General features: G+C 40.3%; 1 protein-coding gene across 1 annotated transcript in view; it reads right to left on the reverse strand.

Moving 5' to 3' along the window:
- Positions 1-16,796, reverse strand: part of LOC140478634 (scavenger receptor cysteine-rich domain-containing protein DMBT1-like) — a 151,795-nt gene that overhangs the window by 20,787 nt on the left and 114,212 nt on the right. The gene's annotated exons all lie outside the window — the stretch shown is intronic.

Here is a 16,796-nt window from a genome sequence, read left to right on the forward strand (position 1 = left end):
CCTATACTTTTGTTTCTTTCTGGTCTTTGCGGAATAGGAATTTGTGAAACAATCAACAATAACATTGGGGAGCTGTGTAAAATGAGAAAAAAAGAATTATTAAAAAGGACATTCTCCAGTAAATAGCGAATGTCTGGAAAATAATAAACCACTCCGAGATAAAGTGTATTTTCAGATTTCAGGAAAGCGCGATTGCGATTTACTTACCCACTGAAATGTGCAGAATCAGCAAAGACATCCCCAAGCGCTGCATTTCCGCCAATGTATTACAGAGATAGGCAGGAGAATCTGTGCAAAACTGCACCTCGGATAAGTCAAAAGATGATGTGGGGTTCATTAACCAGCGGATCTATTTATTCAGCAGAAAGACGTTGTTAAATTCGGGTCTGGCAAAGTTTGTTTTCAACAGCACAGAACGACTGGAATCGACGAACCAATAACCGATGTTATTACCAATTTTGGCAAAACTAAAGTTCAAAGCGTGAGAGGGGGAGGGGTTCTGTGACCTCGAAATTGCCCGACAGGTTTCTGATTGGAATTCAAATTTATCAGCTATGAAGGGGAGTTAATAATATTTAATTTCATGAACGCCTATTGAACTTTCCCTGCCTTTGTATAGAATTACATGTAACAGAAAAGGCAAGGCCCGCAGGTAAAGAATATATCAGGGCATGTGACCAGCAGTTTCCCGTCAATGTCAGAACTTCGTGCCCAGTGAGAGAGAAAGAGAATTATAGCGGCGAGGATCCATAATCCGCTTTAATCTACAGTTCTGTAAGGTACAATAAATCATGACATCTTCTTTAGTTAGAGAGAGATAGAAAGCGAGAAAGAGAGAGAGAAAGAAAGAAAGACAGATCTGACCAGTCGAACTTCTGCGTCTATCAGAATTTTCTCATATTGGAGAAAATAGTATATTTGTTTTGTTTCCACCTGTGTTGATATCGTTCTAACCGATCTTTAATTCCAGAGCCGATTTGTCGCCCAATTTCTGCCTCACTGGACTTGCTGTCCGCTTCGACCTGCCTCTCATATTGAGTCATTGTATTTTCGTTCGGATTTTGTGCTTTCCTGGGACACTTTCCTCAGCAGTGTGGTTCATTTGCTAGTTGCCTGTGAAAGAAGTCATTTTATAGAAGTTAAATTCCACGGAGGCAGGCTAGTACTTTCGAAGCATAGCACAGAAGGATATATTTTAATACTAGTATTCAGCTCATTCTTTCCGGGCTGATTTCTTTTTCTGTGGAAATGGAAAAATACAGTTAAATCCATTCTCAAACACTTTCTCGCCGTCCTGCATTTATTTCATTTAAGGAATTAACAGACTTGTTTTGAGTAATACCAGTGAATGACTTTTCAAGTAGGCAGTTCGGCATTACTAATAAATCTCTACAAAAACTTATTGCACGTTTTGCATTTATGCTTCGCAAATCGTTACTATTCTGTCACCATGGCGTTTTCTGTCACGGGAAGATGTTCTCCTTATGAACTCTACCAAACTCAGCAATGACGCCTTACACCCTTATCAATATCTCTGCACAATGATATCAACCAGAGTGGCCGCATTATTAAAATCCGACGCCCTTTCATGTGTAAACTCGCCATAGGTTTGGCATAATAAATGTAATAACGCAGCCGAGGCTGAGCCACGGCTCTAAGCTGCTGGAGCATACATTCTTGGTTTCCTTTTAATGCGTTTCTCTGTTTATGGTGCCAACCGATCTAAAATGCCTCTCTTCATCTTCTCCTGTCACAAAGATTCATGCAATACCTCCGTGGGTCTCTCTATGCTTGCGGTCAATTTGCAATTACGCCATTTGGTTCAAATTGCAAAGCCGCATTCTTCCAACCGCAATGTAACCATGAGATTGTGTCTCTACATTTTCCCAACCCACCGATGTCTGATGAAGTCTGTTGCTGTTCTCAATGCTTATTAGTCTTTCCTGAATTGCTCTGGTCTGAGCAAATAGTTCAAATTAATCACCAAAGATTTGCTTTTATTGAAGTCCCAGCTGAAGGTCGTTTCTTCGACTAAAATGTTCTGAAAGACAAAAATGTCTTTATGTTCATTTCATCTAAAGGTTTCCCCACCGCCGATGTAAGGCTGACTCGACTCCAATTGCAAGTTTTATCCTCCTCGCATTTTGAGAACATATGCGGTCTTTCTGTGATCTGGCAGCAATCTCACATTGACATGTTGTGACTATTTCAAACCTGTACCTTTCTAGGTCATCGAGGAAAACTAAACATCCTGGTATTTCGTAGGATCACTTACGACACAGAAGGGGGCTATTCCATCTATTTGCTCGTCACTGGCTGCTCCCGGAGCAAATTATTGAGTTGCAGTTCCCCTCTAAATCCTTGTAGCTTTTTTTTCAAATCCCCACCTGCTCACTTTCAAAATCATTCTTTACGCTTCCACCACCTTCATGTTCAGTGAGGTCAAAGTAGAGACCGTAAGAGATGGCACAAGAAGTAGGCCGTTTAGCCCGTCCAGTCTGTTCCTCCATTCACTGCGATTATGGCTGATCTAAGAGTCTATTTTCCTGACATTTCCCCGTCACTCTCATTCCTTTAATGACTTAAAAAAAGACTATCTCAGTCTTGAATGTATTTAATGATCCAACCTTGACAGCACTCTACTGAAAAGCATCCCACGGATTCACTGTGCTTTGAGATCTGAGAATAGAAATTCCTCCTCATCTCTGTTTTAAATATACAAACTCTTAAACTGAGACTACATTCTTTGAACTTATACTCTCTCACATCTATCTTGCTGAGCCCACTAAGAAACTTGTACATTTCACTAAGATCATCTCTCAACTCCAATGATCACAGGTCCAACTATCCTCATAAGAAAACCCCTCCACTGAAATTAAACAATGGTTGCCTAAAGCAGTTCTTTTCCACATTCCACCTGCATGTCATGCCCAAAATGTTTAATCTATGTCACCTTGTTCTTGTACTATCAGGTATGTCATAGTTTGATTGCCTGTTATAAAATCTCCTCTCAATGCCCTTTTGACCAAGTGTTATAATGTGAGCCTTGCCAGCTCAAGCTGCTAATTTAAAACCCTTGTGTCTGGGACCAGTCTGGTTGACCTGCTTTGCATGCACCTAAGGACTCTTTTGAAACGTGTGGTGACCATTGGTCATGATCGGTTTTGAAAAGGTGCACCATAACAGATGCTGCCAGATCTTCTGAGTTTCTTCTGCTTTTTCCATTTCTTTTATGGCAGCATAATTGCCCTCCTTTTGTATTCGAACCAACCATTTATGAGGTCCTGGATCCAATGGGCATTTTAAACCAATTTTTCAACAGCTTTTGCACTGGAATCCCCTGTACACTGTTAACATTGTGTCATTAATTCTCTATCATCATCCCACCCTTTCAAATTATCAAAACATAGGAAATAGGAGCAGGAGTGGGTCATTCATCCCTTTGAGTCTGGCTAATCATCAAATTTTGTGTCATGTTGCCATCTTCTCTCCATATCCTTTGATCTGTTTATTCCGAAGGACTTTATCGACATCTTTCTTGAAAGTCTTCAATATTTTGGTCTCAACAGTTTGCTGTAGAAGAGAATTCCAGAAGCTCACCACACGTGAGGTGAAAAAATTTCTTCTAAGTCCTAAACGGCCTTCCCCTTATCCTGAAAATGTATCCCAAAATGGACACCATGATGACTGCAAACATCCTTCTTGTATCTGTCCTGTATAATCCTGTTCAAATTGTATCAGTTTCTATGAGATACACCCTTATTCTTCTAAACTCCAGTGAATATAGTCCTAACTGATGAAACCTGATCATGTAATCCTGGGAGTTATAGACCAGTCAATCTTACATCAGTGGTGAGCAAAGTATTGGAGAGGATTCTGGGAGACAGGATTTATGATGACTTGGAAAACCATAGTTTGACTAGATACAGTCAGCATGGCTTTTTGAGGGGGCAGGTCATGTCTCACAAACCTGATTCAATTCTTTGAGGATGTGACAAAACACATTGATGAAGCTAGTGCAGTGGATGTGGTGTAAATGGATTTTAGCAAGGTTTCCCCATGGTGGGCTCATTCAGAAAGTAAGGAGGAATGGGAGACAGGGAAATCTGTCTGTCTGGATACAGAATTGGCCACTCCATAGAAGACAAAGGATAGTGATAGATAACAAGTACTGGATTAGTGGTGCTGGAAGAGCACAGCAGTTCAGGCAGCATCCAACGAGCAGCGAAATCAACGTTTCGGGCAAAAGCCCTTCTGCTCGTTGGATGCTGCCTGAACTGCTGTGCTCTTCCAGCACCACTAATCCAGTATTTGATTTTCAGCATCTGCAGTCATTGTTTTTACCTTGATAGATAACAAGTATTCAGCCTGGTGCTCGGTGACCAGTGGTGTTCCGCAGAGATCGGTTCTGGGACTTCTGCTGTTTGTGAGTTTTATAAATGATTTCAATGAGCAAGTGGAAGCATGGGTTAGTAAATTTGGTGATAACATAATGGTTGGTGGAGTTGTGGACAGTGTGGAGAGCTGTTGTAGGCTACAATGAGTTGTTGACAGGATGCAGAACTGGGCTGAAAATGACAGATGGAGTTCAACCTGAGAAAGTGTGAAGTCATTCACTTGGGGAGGTCCAATTTGAATACAAAACACAGGGTTAACGGTAGGATTCTTGACAGTGCGGAGGAACAGAGGGAACATGGGGTCCATGTCAATAGATCCCTCAAACTGCAACCAAGGTTAATAGATTTGTTAAGAAGGCTTATGGCTTGTTGGCTTTCATTAGCTGGGGAATTGAGTTTAAGAGCCACAGGGTTATGTTGTAGCTCTGTAGAGTCCTGGTTAGACCACACTGGCAATATTGTGTTCAGTTCTGTTTGCCTCATTCGAGGAAACCGTAGAGAGGGTACAGAGGAGATTTGCCAGGATGCTGCCTGGACTGGAGGACATGTCTTATGAAGAAGGTTTGAGAGAGTTAAGGCTTTTCTCATTGGAGTGAAGAACAATGAGAGGTGACTTGACAGAGATGTGCAAGATATTGAGAGGCATAGATAGAATAGATAGCCAGAGACTTTTTCCCATAGTGGAGGGAGCAGAATTTTAAGGTAATTGGAAGAAGTTTTAGGGGAGATGTCAGAGGTAGGATCTTTACTCACAGAGTGCTTGGTGTATGGAATGTACTGACAGCAGTGGTATTGGAGTCAGATATATTCAGGACATTTCAACAACTCTTGGATAAACACATGAAAGTTAGTACAATGAGGGGTATGTGAGTTAGTCTGATTTTAGAGTCAGATAAAAGGCTGACACAACATCGAGGACTGATGGGCCTGAACTGTGTTGTACTGTTCTATGTTCTATGTTCTCTGTATGTCAGTTTTGCCATTCTAGGAATCTGTCTGCTAAACCTTCTTTGCACTCCCTCAATTGCCAGATCAACGTTCCACAGATAAGGAAACTACAACAACGCACATTATTGCAGGCATGGTTTTAACAGTGCTCTGTACAGTTGCAGCAAGCATCCCTGCTGTTGCACTCAAATCCACTCGATATGATGACCAGCATACATTTAGCCTTCTTCACCATCTGCTGCACCTACATGCTTACTTTCAGCACAGCTGTAAAAGTACACCAGGGTTTCATTTTGTTTCCCCATTTCCAATCTATTGCATTCTAAATAATAATCTGCCTGTCTGTTTACGCTACCAAAGTGGATGACTTCACATTTATCCACAATATACCACATCTGCCATTTATTCACCCAATTGCTTAAGTTGTTCAAATTGCACTGAATATTAACTGTCTCCTCACGCCACATTGTCCAACTCTGCCTTTATCCTCTGGAAAATTGGAGATTTGGATTGTAGTTTCAACAAGTAAATCATTAATATATACAGTGAACATCGCCTGCCATTCAGAAAATTTATCCCACTCCTTTTCCTGTCTGTCAATCAGTCCTCAATTCATTTCAGTGCATGACTACCAAGCCAATGTATTTTATCTTTACGTTAATCTCTTATGTGTGATCTTATCAAAAGCCTTCTGAAGATCCAAGTAATCCACATTCATTGGCTCCCTCTTATACACTCTCTGAAATACATTCTCAAAAAAAGTGAATCATCTTATATTCCTGTTTATTAAATCCAATCAACCTGCTAGTCAATCTATGTCATTGGCAAGTGATATATTGCATTCTGACAATGCAGGATTGGTACCATCAACAAATTTTCGAATGTTATCCTCTCTAAGGTGAAAGTCATTGTAATTGAGCAAAAAGCAACATTCATAACAATGGCCTATATGCCATTGAGATGTATGTATGTGTTAAAGCATTTGAAAAAGTGTTTTCCTCTGATTTATTAAAGAGCATCACTGGCAAATACAATGATCTTCAATCTCCTTATTCCAAGTGGAAGACCCAGTGGTGAAACTGTTAGGGAATAGGTTTCCAGTAAAAGTAAAAGAACAGAGATATATTTACAAGCCAAATTGTATGTGATGTGGGGATAGGGGAAATTGCACAGACAATCCTGTTCTCCTCGGTGGTCAAATTTGTGTCTTTAGAAGAACAGTAGAAAGTGTCTTGGTGTGCTGATGTGAAGGACAGTCATTCTGTTCTCATTCCTGTAATTCAATTTTTTTCACCATATTTAGACTAAGATTGCAAAGTATGTAGCCGAGTAATTTGACAGGAGCTTAGTAGGGCTTTATGATTTGGTTATTGATGAATAAGCACCAATTTAAAGCTTTACCAGGAAGACATTCTATCAAAATGCTAACCATTATAATGGGTTGACTGGCCACTAATTTGCCTGCAGGGAGTTATCTGTGTCTGCACAAACTGGGAATAATTGGAAAATTTACAACTGATTTGAGTCAACCTCAGCACTGTGGCTTCACTGTTGACATGGCATTTCCTGGTGTGATGGTTATCAATGCTACAACTAGATAATATTGAGGCCTAATACCTGTTCTTTGTCTATCAAAAATGAAAATTTTCATTTTCACTCTTTATTATTCTTTTTACAGTTTTCAGTCTTCTTTGCAGTTTCTATATTTAACTTATTTCTTTACTATCCTGCTAGGCTGAGTTTTGCCATTGGCTTATAGAATCACCAAGTCATATGGCACAGAAGCAGATCCTTCAGTCCAACTCCTCCATGATGACCAAGTTTCCCAAAATAAACTAGTCTCACATTTATCCAAACTAAATTCAATCTGCCACTATTCAGACCATTGGCCCATTTGATCAAGATCCCTTTGTCATCTTAGATAACTTTCTTCATTGGTGACTATAACACCAGTTTTGGTGTCATCCACAAGCTTACTAACTAAGCTTGTCATCCAAATCATTTATATAAATTACAAAAACTATAGACCCAACACTAATTCCTGTGGAACCACAAGAGATGGGAGAGTTATTAAATGAATATTTTGCATCAGTTTTTACTGTGGAGAAAGAAATGGAGTTTCGGGAATTTGAGGAAGTTGCAGAGGACTAGAGGATGGCTAAAGTTGTGCCGTTATTTAAGCAAAAGATTCTACAATTATATTAAAAACAAAATAGCAACTAAGGAGAGAATAGGGCCACTTTAAGGTCAAAGGCTTTATTAAAGTTCATGGAAAAGATGTCTACTGCTCTGCCCTCATAATTTCTTTTGGTTACATCTTCAAAAACAAATCAATCAAGTTTGTGAGACATGATCTCCCATGAGCAAAGTAATGCTGACTATCCTGAATCCGTTCTTGTCTCTCAAAATGCATGTAAACCTATCTCTTAGAAGTCTCTCCAACACTTTACCCACCGCTGATGTCAAACTCAAAGGCATCTTGTTGCTAGGCTTCTCCTTACAGCTTATCTTAAATAAAAGCACTACTTTAGCCATCCTCTGGTTGTCTCCAATTAGAATGGCCATGTTGGTTTCAGTTTTTCATATGTAAATTCCAGAACTTTTTTAAAGTTACATTCTCAAGGGAACTTTAACAATAGGTGCCATGACAGCCCAGGTAATGAAGGTGTGAGGTGTCCTGTGTGAGGCTGTCTGCACCCCAATGTTCAGACTTATTCTATTTCTAAAAAAAGGTATTTAAAGAATCTTACATGGATTCATGCACTTTCTGAGCAAAATATAATGTAATTCTGCAAATGCAAATTCACCCCACAAACTTATCCGTGTATGTCTGTGTGTGTGCGCAGTGGGGTCACCTGTAGTGTAATATGAACCCAAAGTCACGATTGAGGCCATCCCCATGGGTACGGAACTTGGATATCAGCCTCTGCTCAGCACTTTGCACTGTTGCCTATCCCGAAGTTTGCCTTGGAGAATGGTTACCTGAAAGTCCAAAGTCAAATGTCGAGGACAGCTGAAGTGTTCTCCTACTGGGTGGGAACACTCCTATCTGATGATCGTTGTGCGGTGTCCATTCATCCTTGGGTTCATGTCACACTTCAGGTGACCCCACTGCAATCTACATACACGCACGCAAATGCACGCATGAACACACCCACGCACACACATCACAGAAGCTTCTGAGGTAAATTTGTACTTGCAGAATTACATTTTATTTTGCTCAAATATTCATGAATCCATGTAAGATTCTGTGAACTCCTTTTCTTTAGAAATAAAATCAGTCTGAACTTTGGGGCACAGACAATCCTTTTCATTTACTGAAGTGGTATTTTACAACCCTAGTCTTTTCGTCTCCATATGACACTTCGTATTAGGAATCAGTTGCTTTGGGATTCACTTCATCTTCTCGATCGTGAGCAGCGCCTCATCAAACTGCATGCTTGAGGAAACCCCTGCCTGTCCGCTACGGATAATTTTCCGAATGGCAATGTTTGGGGAAGATGGTGGTATACTAGCAATGTCACTGGATTAGTTATGGGGAAGCCCAGGAAAGTCAACAACTGCTGTAAAAGAACTTTCACGCATTCATGCCCTTCAAGTTAAAAAAATCAGCTTTCCTGATCTCTTCTCAGCTTGTTGCACTAGGCACAGACGATAGTGTTTGATGCCTAACTGGTTTTTGAAGTCCTGAACGATCATTCACTTCAAGGAGAAACAATGATGGCCGAATGCCATGAAAATAATAACTTTTTTAAAAACTGCATTGCTAAACTTTATTCTCCTCTCTGAGCCGTGAATGTGTTTCAAGTTACATTCTGGTAGGATTCGCCAGCATCATTGATGTTCAGACTGCAAGGGAGTCCTGCAATCTTGTCCCTTCCTAACATCATGAAGGATCCTGCAATTAAGATCCTTCCGGAATCTCAAACTCAGAAAGCCTGAGGTTTAATTTGAGCAGGTGGAAACACTTTCCACACACTTTTTTTCCAGGAGAACAGAGGGATCTTGAGATTTTACAACACGCAATAGTTCCAGGGAACAGATCTCAACTGTCCATTTATTACAGACTATTAAATTACATTGATTTGCACGTTTAAAATTTCTTGCTCTACTCAGTTCTTTTATCGAAGATGTGGTTCTTAACCCAGCTGTGAGCTTGGAAATTACCAGTTGTCTATGAATAGCGTTACCAACCTTTACTCGATCATATGAGCTGTTTGTCTAACTGTTGCCATAGCAACTGCTTATCCGAATATCTATAGTTGCAGCCTGACGCACAATCAGACGCCGAGATCTTTATGAAGTGCTGCTTGCAGCATCAATACCAGCTCTAGTGAGCAGAAGCAGGCTGAAGAGCAGTGGGTTGGCATACAGTGTCAAATGTTATCTGATATAGACCAGGTATTTCAATAGCAGTACACTTTTTAAAAATGAACTTATAATTTCCTCAGCCATCCACAAGTAGTCTCAGACTTTAACAACTTAAACATTATCGAAGTCTATCGCCTCTCATGCATCAAACCATGACCCTGCTTACACATAAATTTCCAAGGATATAGCTTCCCTAATGTATTAAAAGATCCAAAGGTGCATCAGACCATTTTCAAAATAATTGACAGTGTGCAATATAAAGAGAATTAGGAAGGAACACTTGGGCTCAAATTAAATCACAGTGAAGTTGGACTACAAAGCTCTTTCAGTCCTGAAGATTGCAACTATATGGGTATGTCCATGTTCCGTAGTGAGGGAGACAATCAGAGGGAAAACTCACTTGACCAGATCCTCCCCAATCCACCTGTCATGCGTGCAGCTGTCCAGGACAGCATTACTGAGAGTGACCCCAGCACAGTCCTGCAGAGATAATGGTAAGCATCATATTTGCCGATCCATTGTGATGTTGAGAATATTCTCCACCATGTTTAGTTATTTCAGAACCCTGTTAAAATAAAAGATTTATGAACAAAACTATCAATTTAAAACTGGGCACTCATAAGAAGTTGGGGGCAGCACCGGCAGCAGAATTGTATTCAGCCATAATTTGTAACCACGTGGCCCAGCACAGCTCTCACTTGATCATTATCGTTTAAGCAGAGAATCATACTGATTTAATAAGGAGTTCAAGAGGATACTTCAGGAGCAGCAGCAAGTTTACCTAAAAATGTTTTAATATAATGAAGCTACAACACATTTGTATGCCAAGTCGCAGAGGCAGAATGCAATACACATGATTAAGCAACCCCACAACTGCAGGATCATACACAAGCTCTGGCAGTGATACCACATCCAGTATAAATTTCTTTTCCACTCAAGATGTATGATTTGCTGCCTAAACCAGCATTTATTGCTTACCTTTCATTGTCCTTGAGCATGTGCTGGTGCACTTCCTTGTCAAACCACTGCTATCAATTTATGGACACCACAAAACTGATTGAGAGGGAGTTCCAAAATTTTAACAAAATCATACTGAAGCAATGGTAGTATAGTTCCAATTCAGGATGGTGACAAGCTTGGAGAGGAAATTTCAGATGGTAGTGTCCACAAGTATTTTCTGTCCTTGTCCTTCCAGATGCCCGTGGTCTTGGATTTGGAAGGTTTCATTGAAGAAGCTTTGATGAGTTTCTGTAGTTCTGTTACATACTATTGCTACTGAATATCAATGGTGCAGATCATTGATGTTTGTGGATATTGTGACAATTAAGTGGCTGTTTTATCCTGGATGGTTTCCAGCTTCTTCAATGCCATTGGAGCTGTATTCACCCAGATGACTGGAGAGTATTCAATCACAGTCCTGACTTTTGCTTTGTGAACAGGAATTGGGGAGTCAGGACATAAGTTAATCACTGCTGGAATGCTAGTGTCTAATCTGCTCTGGTGGCCACAATATGTGTACAACTAGTCCAGTTCTGTTTCTAATCCTCCAGGGTGATAATATTGGGAAAATTCAGCAATGGTAATGCCACTGAATATCAAGTGACAGTGGTTAGATTCTATCCTAGGGCACTCTACCTAAATGCATGTAGCATTTGCATCGAGGTAGATGACCTAGATGCATAGATCAAGATATATGGCTCCGAAATAATTGCAGGGACAATTACATTAGGTATCTCCCTAACTGAGTATTTTCAATTGATGCTGAATGTTGTTCAAACTTTAGCAAACACCCCAGTTTCTAACCTTATTCTGATGATAAAATCATTGATGACGCAGCTAAAGACATGTAAGCCTAAGATACTCCCCTAAGGAACTTCTGCTGTGACATTCTGGAGCTGGGATGACTAACCTCCAACAACCACAACCATGTGGTTTTGTGTAAGTTATAACTCAAACCAATGGCAAGTTCTCCCTGACTCCTATTGAGTCTAGATCTGCTGAGGCTATGATATTGACAATACAGTGGTTTTATTCTGGAGTAATTTGGTTAATATAACCACTCTGCAAAAGGTGAACACAGCTCTTTATAACTTATCAAATGCTGACCTGATGTTAGCACATTCTGTTATAAACACAAACTTCAATATAATGTTTATTACATCCAAGGATAACTAATTATCCATTATCTAGCAGCAGATCATATAAGTTTTCCGTCACAGTAAGAACAGGTGTTAAAGTAAAATTGTTCTGGTATCAGCACAGGGCCGCAGTTAAAGTGTATGATGTCCCTGGAACTTTGCTGTTGGCCTGATTAAGTTGGAATATTCAGCAACAGTTGACTTTCAAATTTTGCATAGTGTTTGTATTAATTATATGACTCCACAATAAATACAAAACAAGTTATATTGTGAATATCATGACTTGACTATGAAGGAATTCATGGGCTGAGGAGAGATGGGAATGTGGTAGGAATTCAAATTGGCCTATCTTGCTTAGAAATATCTTTTTTCATTGACACTGACCCTGTATAATTATGCAGCAGACTGTTAGACTTTAAAAAATAATAAAATTAGAGTAACCTTAAAATGCATCCGTTATTTGAATGTGAAGGTTGCCTTTCAAAGGTTGTAGGCTCGATGGAAAAAATGGCCTGCATCTGCACTGTCGGGATTCTATGATTCTACTGTATGATCCTAAAGGTAATTATCTGAGTCTGTATCAGCATCTGCATCATCAATCTTAATCTCTTCACAAACATTGCCAAGAAATTCAGTGATCAAACATCGCCTGTTTAAGTTCGCTGTAATATCTATAAGGTCACATGCATCTCTACTGGAATATGGTGTGCAGTTCTGGTCCCTCTTTTGTAGGAAGGATGCTGTGGAACTTGAAAGGATTCAGAAAAGATTTCCAAGGATCTTACTAGGGTTGGAGGGTTTGAGCTATTGGGAGAGTCTGAATAGGCTGGGGCTGTTTTCCCTAGAGTATTGAAGGGTGACGGGTGACCTTATGGAGGTTTTTAAAATCATGGGGGGCATGGATAGTGTAAATAAACAAATTAATTTCCCTGGGGTGGGGGACTCCAGAACTAGAGGGCATAGGTTTAAAGTGAGAGAGGAGAGGTTTAAAAAGGGCTGAAGGGGCAACGCTTTCACACAAGGGTTCGTGCATGCTTGGAGTGATCTGTCAGGGTAAGTGGTGGAGCCTGGTACAATTGGCATTTCAAAGGCATTTGAATGGGTATATCAGTAGAACGGTTGGAGGGATATGGGTCAAGTGCTGGCAAATGGGACAAGATTAATTTAGGATATCGGGTCAGCATGGACAAGTTGGACTGAAGGGCCTATTTCCATGCTGTACATCTCTATGTCTCTGTGTGTCTAAATTGGGGTCAGTTAGCTCATTTGGCATGGACAGGTGGTTTTGAATGCAGAAAAATATCAACAATGTGGCACTATACCATCTGAGCTATCCATAAAGGCCTCATCTTCTGAATGTCACCCCTCACCTTGGGTATGGTGACACTCAGGTTAACCCACCATCAGTTATCTTCTTTTTCTGATGAGAGTGCAGTCATTTTGGACTATGACAATATTATCTTTACCTTTTTTTAAACCTCTAATATCCAGTTTTTGCTTTCCATCTCCCTTTATCGTTTTCTGGCAAATATCAGTTTTTTGTTGCAGCAGATAATGGTGATGACGAATGGAATGTTGGCTTTTATTTCAAGGGGTTTCAAGTGTAAGAATAATGAACTCTGCCTGCCAACATACAAAGGGCTGATGAGTCCACATATGGACTTCTGTGCACAATTTTGGTCTCCTTTTTAAGGCAAACTATTATTTCATTGGTGGAAATTCAGAGAAGATTCACCAGTATGATCCCCCATATGAAGGGATTGTCTTACGAGGTTGGGGCTCTAGTTATTGGAATTTACAAAAAAGTAGAAGTAATCTCATTGAAACATATAGGACCCTGAGAGCCTTGATAGAGTAAATGCTGAGAGTGTGTCTTATTTCATGGGAGTGTTTTGGACCAGTGGACAAAGCCTTAGAAAAAGCAGTGTCAATTTATGACGAAGATGAGGAAGAATTTATTCTCTCAGAGGATTATGAGTCTTCGGAACTCCTTGAGACAGACAGCCATGGAGGCAGAGACCTTGTGTATGTTTAAGGCTAAGATAGGTAGATTCTTCATCAGTAAAAATAAGCAATGGTTTTGAGGAAAGGGCAGGAGAAACTCCTTCCTGATGAAGGGCTTTTGCCCGAAACATCGATCTTCCTGCTCCTCAGATGCTGCCTGACCTGCTGTGCTTTTCCAGCACCACTCTCATCTAAACTCTGGTTTCCAGCATCTGCAGTCCTCATTTTTGCCTGTCAGCCATGATCACCAAATCAGCCATGATCTCTTTGAATGACACAGCAATATTTAGGAGCCAAATGATCCACTCCTAACCTATTCATTATGGTTGTATAATAGAATCTATACATTGTGGATGCAGTCCATTTGGCCCATCAAGTCAACAATGATCCTCCAAAGACAATCCCACCTTGACTCATTCCCCTACCCTATCCCTATAAACTTGCATTTCCCATGGCTAACTGACCTATTCTGCTCATTTGACGACACTAAGGGCAATTTAACATGGGCATTGCATCTAACCTTTGCACAGAGCACCCAGAGGTAACTCAGAGAACACACAGAGAATGTGCAATCTCCGTACAGGCAGTTCCCTGAGTCTGGAATCGAGCCCAGACCCCTGCACTGTGAAGCAAATGTGTTAAACACTGAGCCACTGTGCCTGCCATTTATTCTCTTAATTTCAATTCCCACATCCCCGAAGGGCATGACACCCTCAAGAATTCTTTGTGTCTTTATATCAATATGGAATCATCTTTGCAATCAGATGCATGACTGTTACAAAGTCCATGGTTTTACTTTGGGAATTACAAAGCAGCTAAGCCTTATTAAAATTTAGCAACAGCCTATTGCTAGCACAGATCTAGGTCTCACAATAATGCTCTCAAAGCACCAAGGCAAAGGCTTGACTGGTGGATCTGACATTGAGAATCTTCATCCCTTTTCCATGCAAACTATGTGAACTTAGCATTTTGCATTCTCTAAGAGAAAATAAATCACCCTTTTGATGTTACAGAGAATTGAGGGTCAACTGAGAAATCAGTGAAGAGCATGATCCAATAATCCCAAATTTCCATTGGGGGTGTAGCTCTAAAACACTCAAGTTTCTCAATACCATCCAGGAGAAAGCAACCTGTTTTAGTGAAACCACATCTACCACCTCCCTTCACTCGTTCACCAGCATTCACTTCCAATACCATACACACAGTACAGTACCATGGACAAGATGCACTGCAACAACAAACCAAGATTCTTTGACAGCATCATGCCTCCTAGAAAGACAAGGGCAGCAGATGCATGAGCACAGGACTACTTGAAAGTTCCAGTCCAAACCATACATCTTTCTGAACTGAAACTATATCACCTTTCCCAAACTACTGTTGTGTTAAAGTCTTGGAATTACATTCCAAAGGTCACTGTTGGTGTATTCTCTTCCACAGATCGTAGTGGTTCAAGAAAGCAGCTTGCCACCACCACCTCCACGGTGATTAAAAAAAAGACAATAAATGCTAAGACCTCTTGCGATGTTCACATCCAACAAATGATCACCCAATAATAATTACAGACTCTGAGAGAAACTCAGCACATACGGCAGCAGCTGTGAACAGAAGAACAGAGTTAATGCTTCCAATCCCATTTGATTATTCTTCGAAATTCATACTGGATCAAAATTGAAATTGTTTCTCTCTCCTCAAATGCTATCGGACCAGTCCAGTTTATCAACGCTGTTTTTATTTCAGATTTTCATCACCTGCAGTACTTTGCTTTATTTTTGAATGAACAACCAGCATTGTCTCTTTGATTTTCAAAGGAAAGAGTTTGATTTACTTAAATAATTATCCTGTAAAAGAAATCACAAATTATTTTTCTGCTTACTTTAGGCTTTCTGAAAATTCACAGCCTACTCTTCAAATATCATCAAAGAAATTAAATAAATTTTATGACCATAAGGGGGCAGTTTGCTCTGCTATGCCTTTTGTCAACTGAAAACCAGTTATGAGCTTCGTTCAACCTTCCAGCTCTTGATATATATTGTGCAGAGTACCAGGTATGAAACACATATCCAAATACTATTGACCAACCAGGGTCATACCCTATACCTATCTTCACATATCCCCACTTCACCATCCAACCCCCACCTCCCCCTTTATCTGCAGCTCCCCCCACACCCAGCGCCAGTACTGAAGAAAGGTTACACCCAAAATATCAACTTCTGCATCCCCTGTTGCTGCAAGGCTTCCAGTGTTCTTCCAGCCTCCTGCCTGTTTACTCCTGCTGCTAATTGACAGGAATAATTTACTCCTACTCCATTTACCCTTGCTTACTAAATTGTGCTATTTCTTTGGTAAGAATAGTATCTTCCTCAGAAACCATACTGAGCCACCACAGTTTAATTGCCTCTCAATGACAGCAGCACCTGCCTATCTCAGGAAACAGTGCAAACCATTCCATATCTCCCACTGAAGAATATTCCAACTCTCCTGGAGCAGTTGTTGAATCATGAAATCAGACTCACTACAACAGAATGAGATTTAATGCAAGAAATAAAGGTAGTCGAACTTACAATTCACAATAATTAATATATTTTATTTTATTTGCCTTGCCCCAAATTACAAACCATGGTGTTATTCTTTAATGTGAATAATTTCCTAGAATCAGAAATTGAGTTGGGACGAGAGCAACAAGAGCAAAAGTGCAAGATATGCAGTTTAGATGGATTGGCAATGCTAAATTGCCCATAGTGTCCAGGGATATGTCGACTAGGTCGATAAGCCATGGGAAATGCAAGATTACAAGGATAGGGTAGGAGGTACACTGAAATGAGATGCTCTTTGGAAAGGCAGTGTGGACTCAATGGACCGAATAGCCTGCTTCCACATGTAGGGCTTCTGTGATACTAAGTTAGAGATAAAGAAACTGCAGATGCTTGAATCCAAAGTA

This window comes from Chiloscyllium punctatum, chromosome 6 (assembly GCF_047496795.1).
Source record: "Chiloscyllium punctatum isolate Juve2018m chromosome 6, sChiPun1.3, whole genome shotgun sequence".
NCBI classification, from domain to species: domain Eukaryota; kingdom Metazoa; phylum Chordata; class Chondrichthyes; order Orectolobiformes; family Hemiscylliidae; genus Chiloscyllium; species Chiloscyllium punctatum.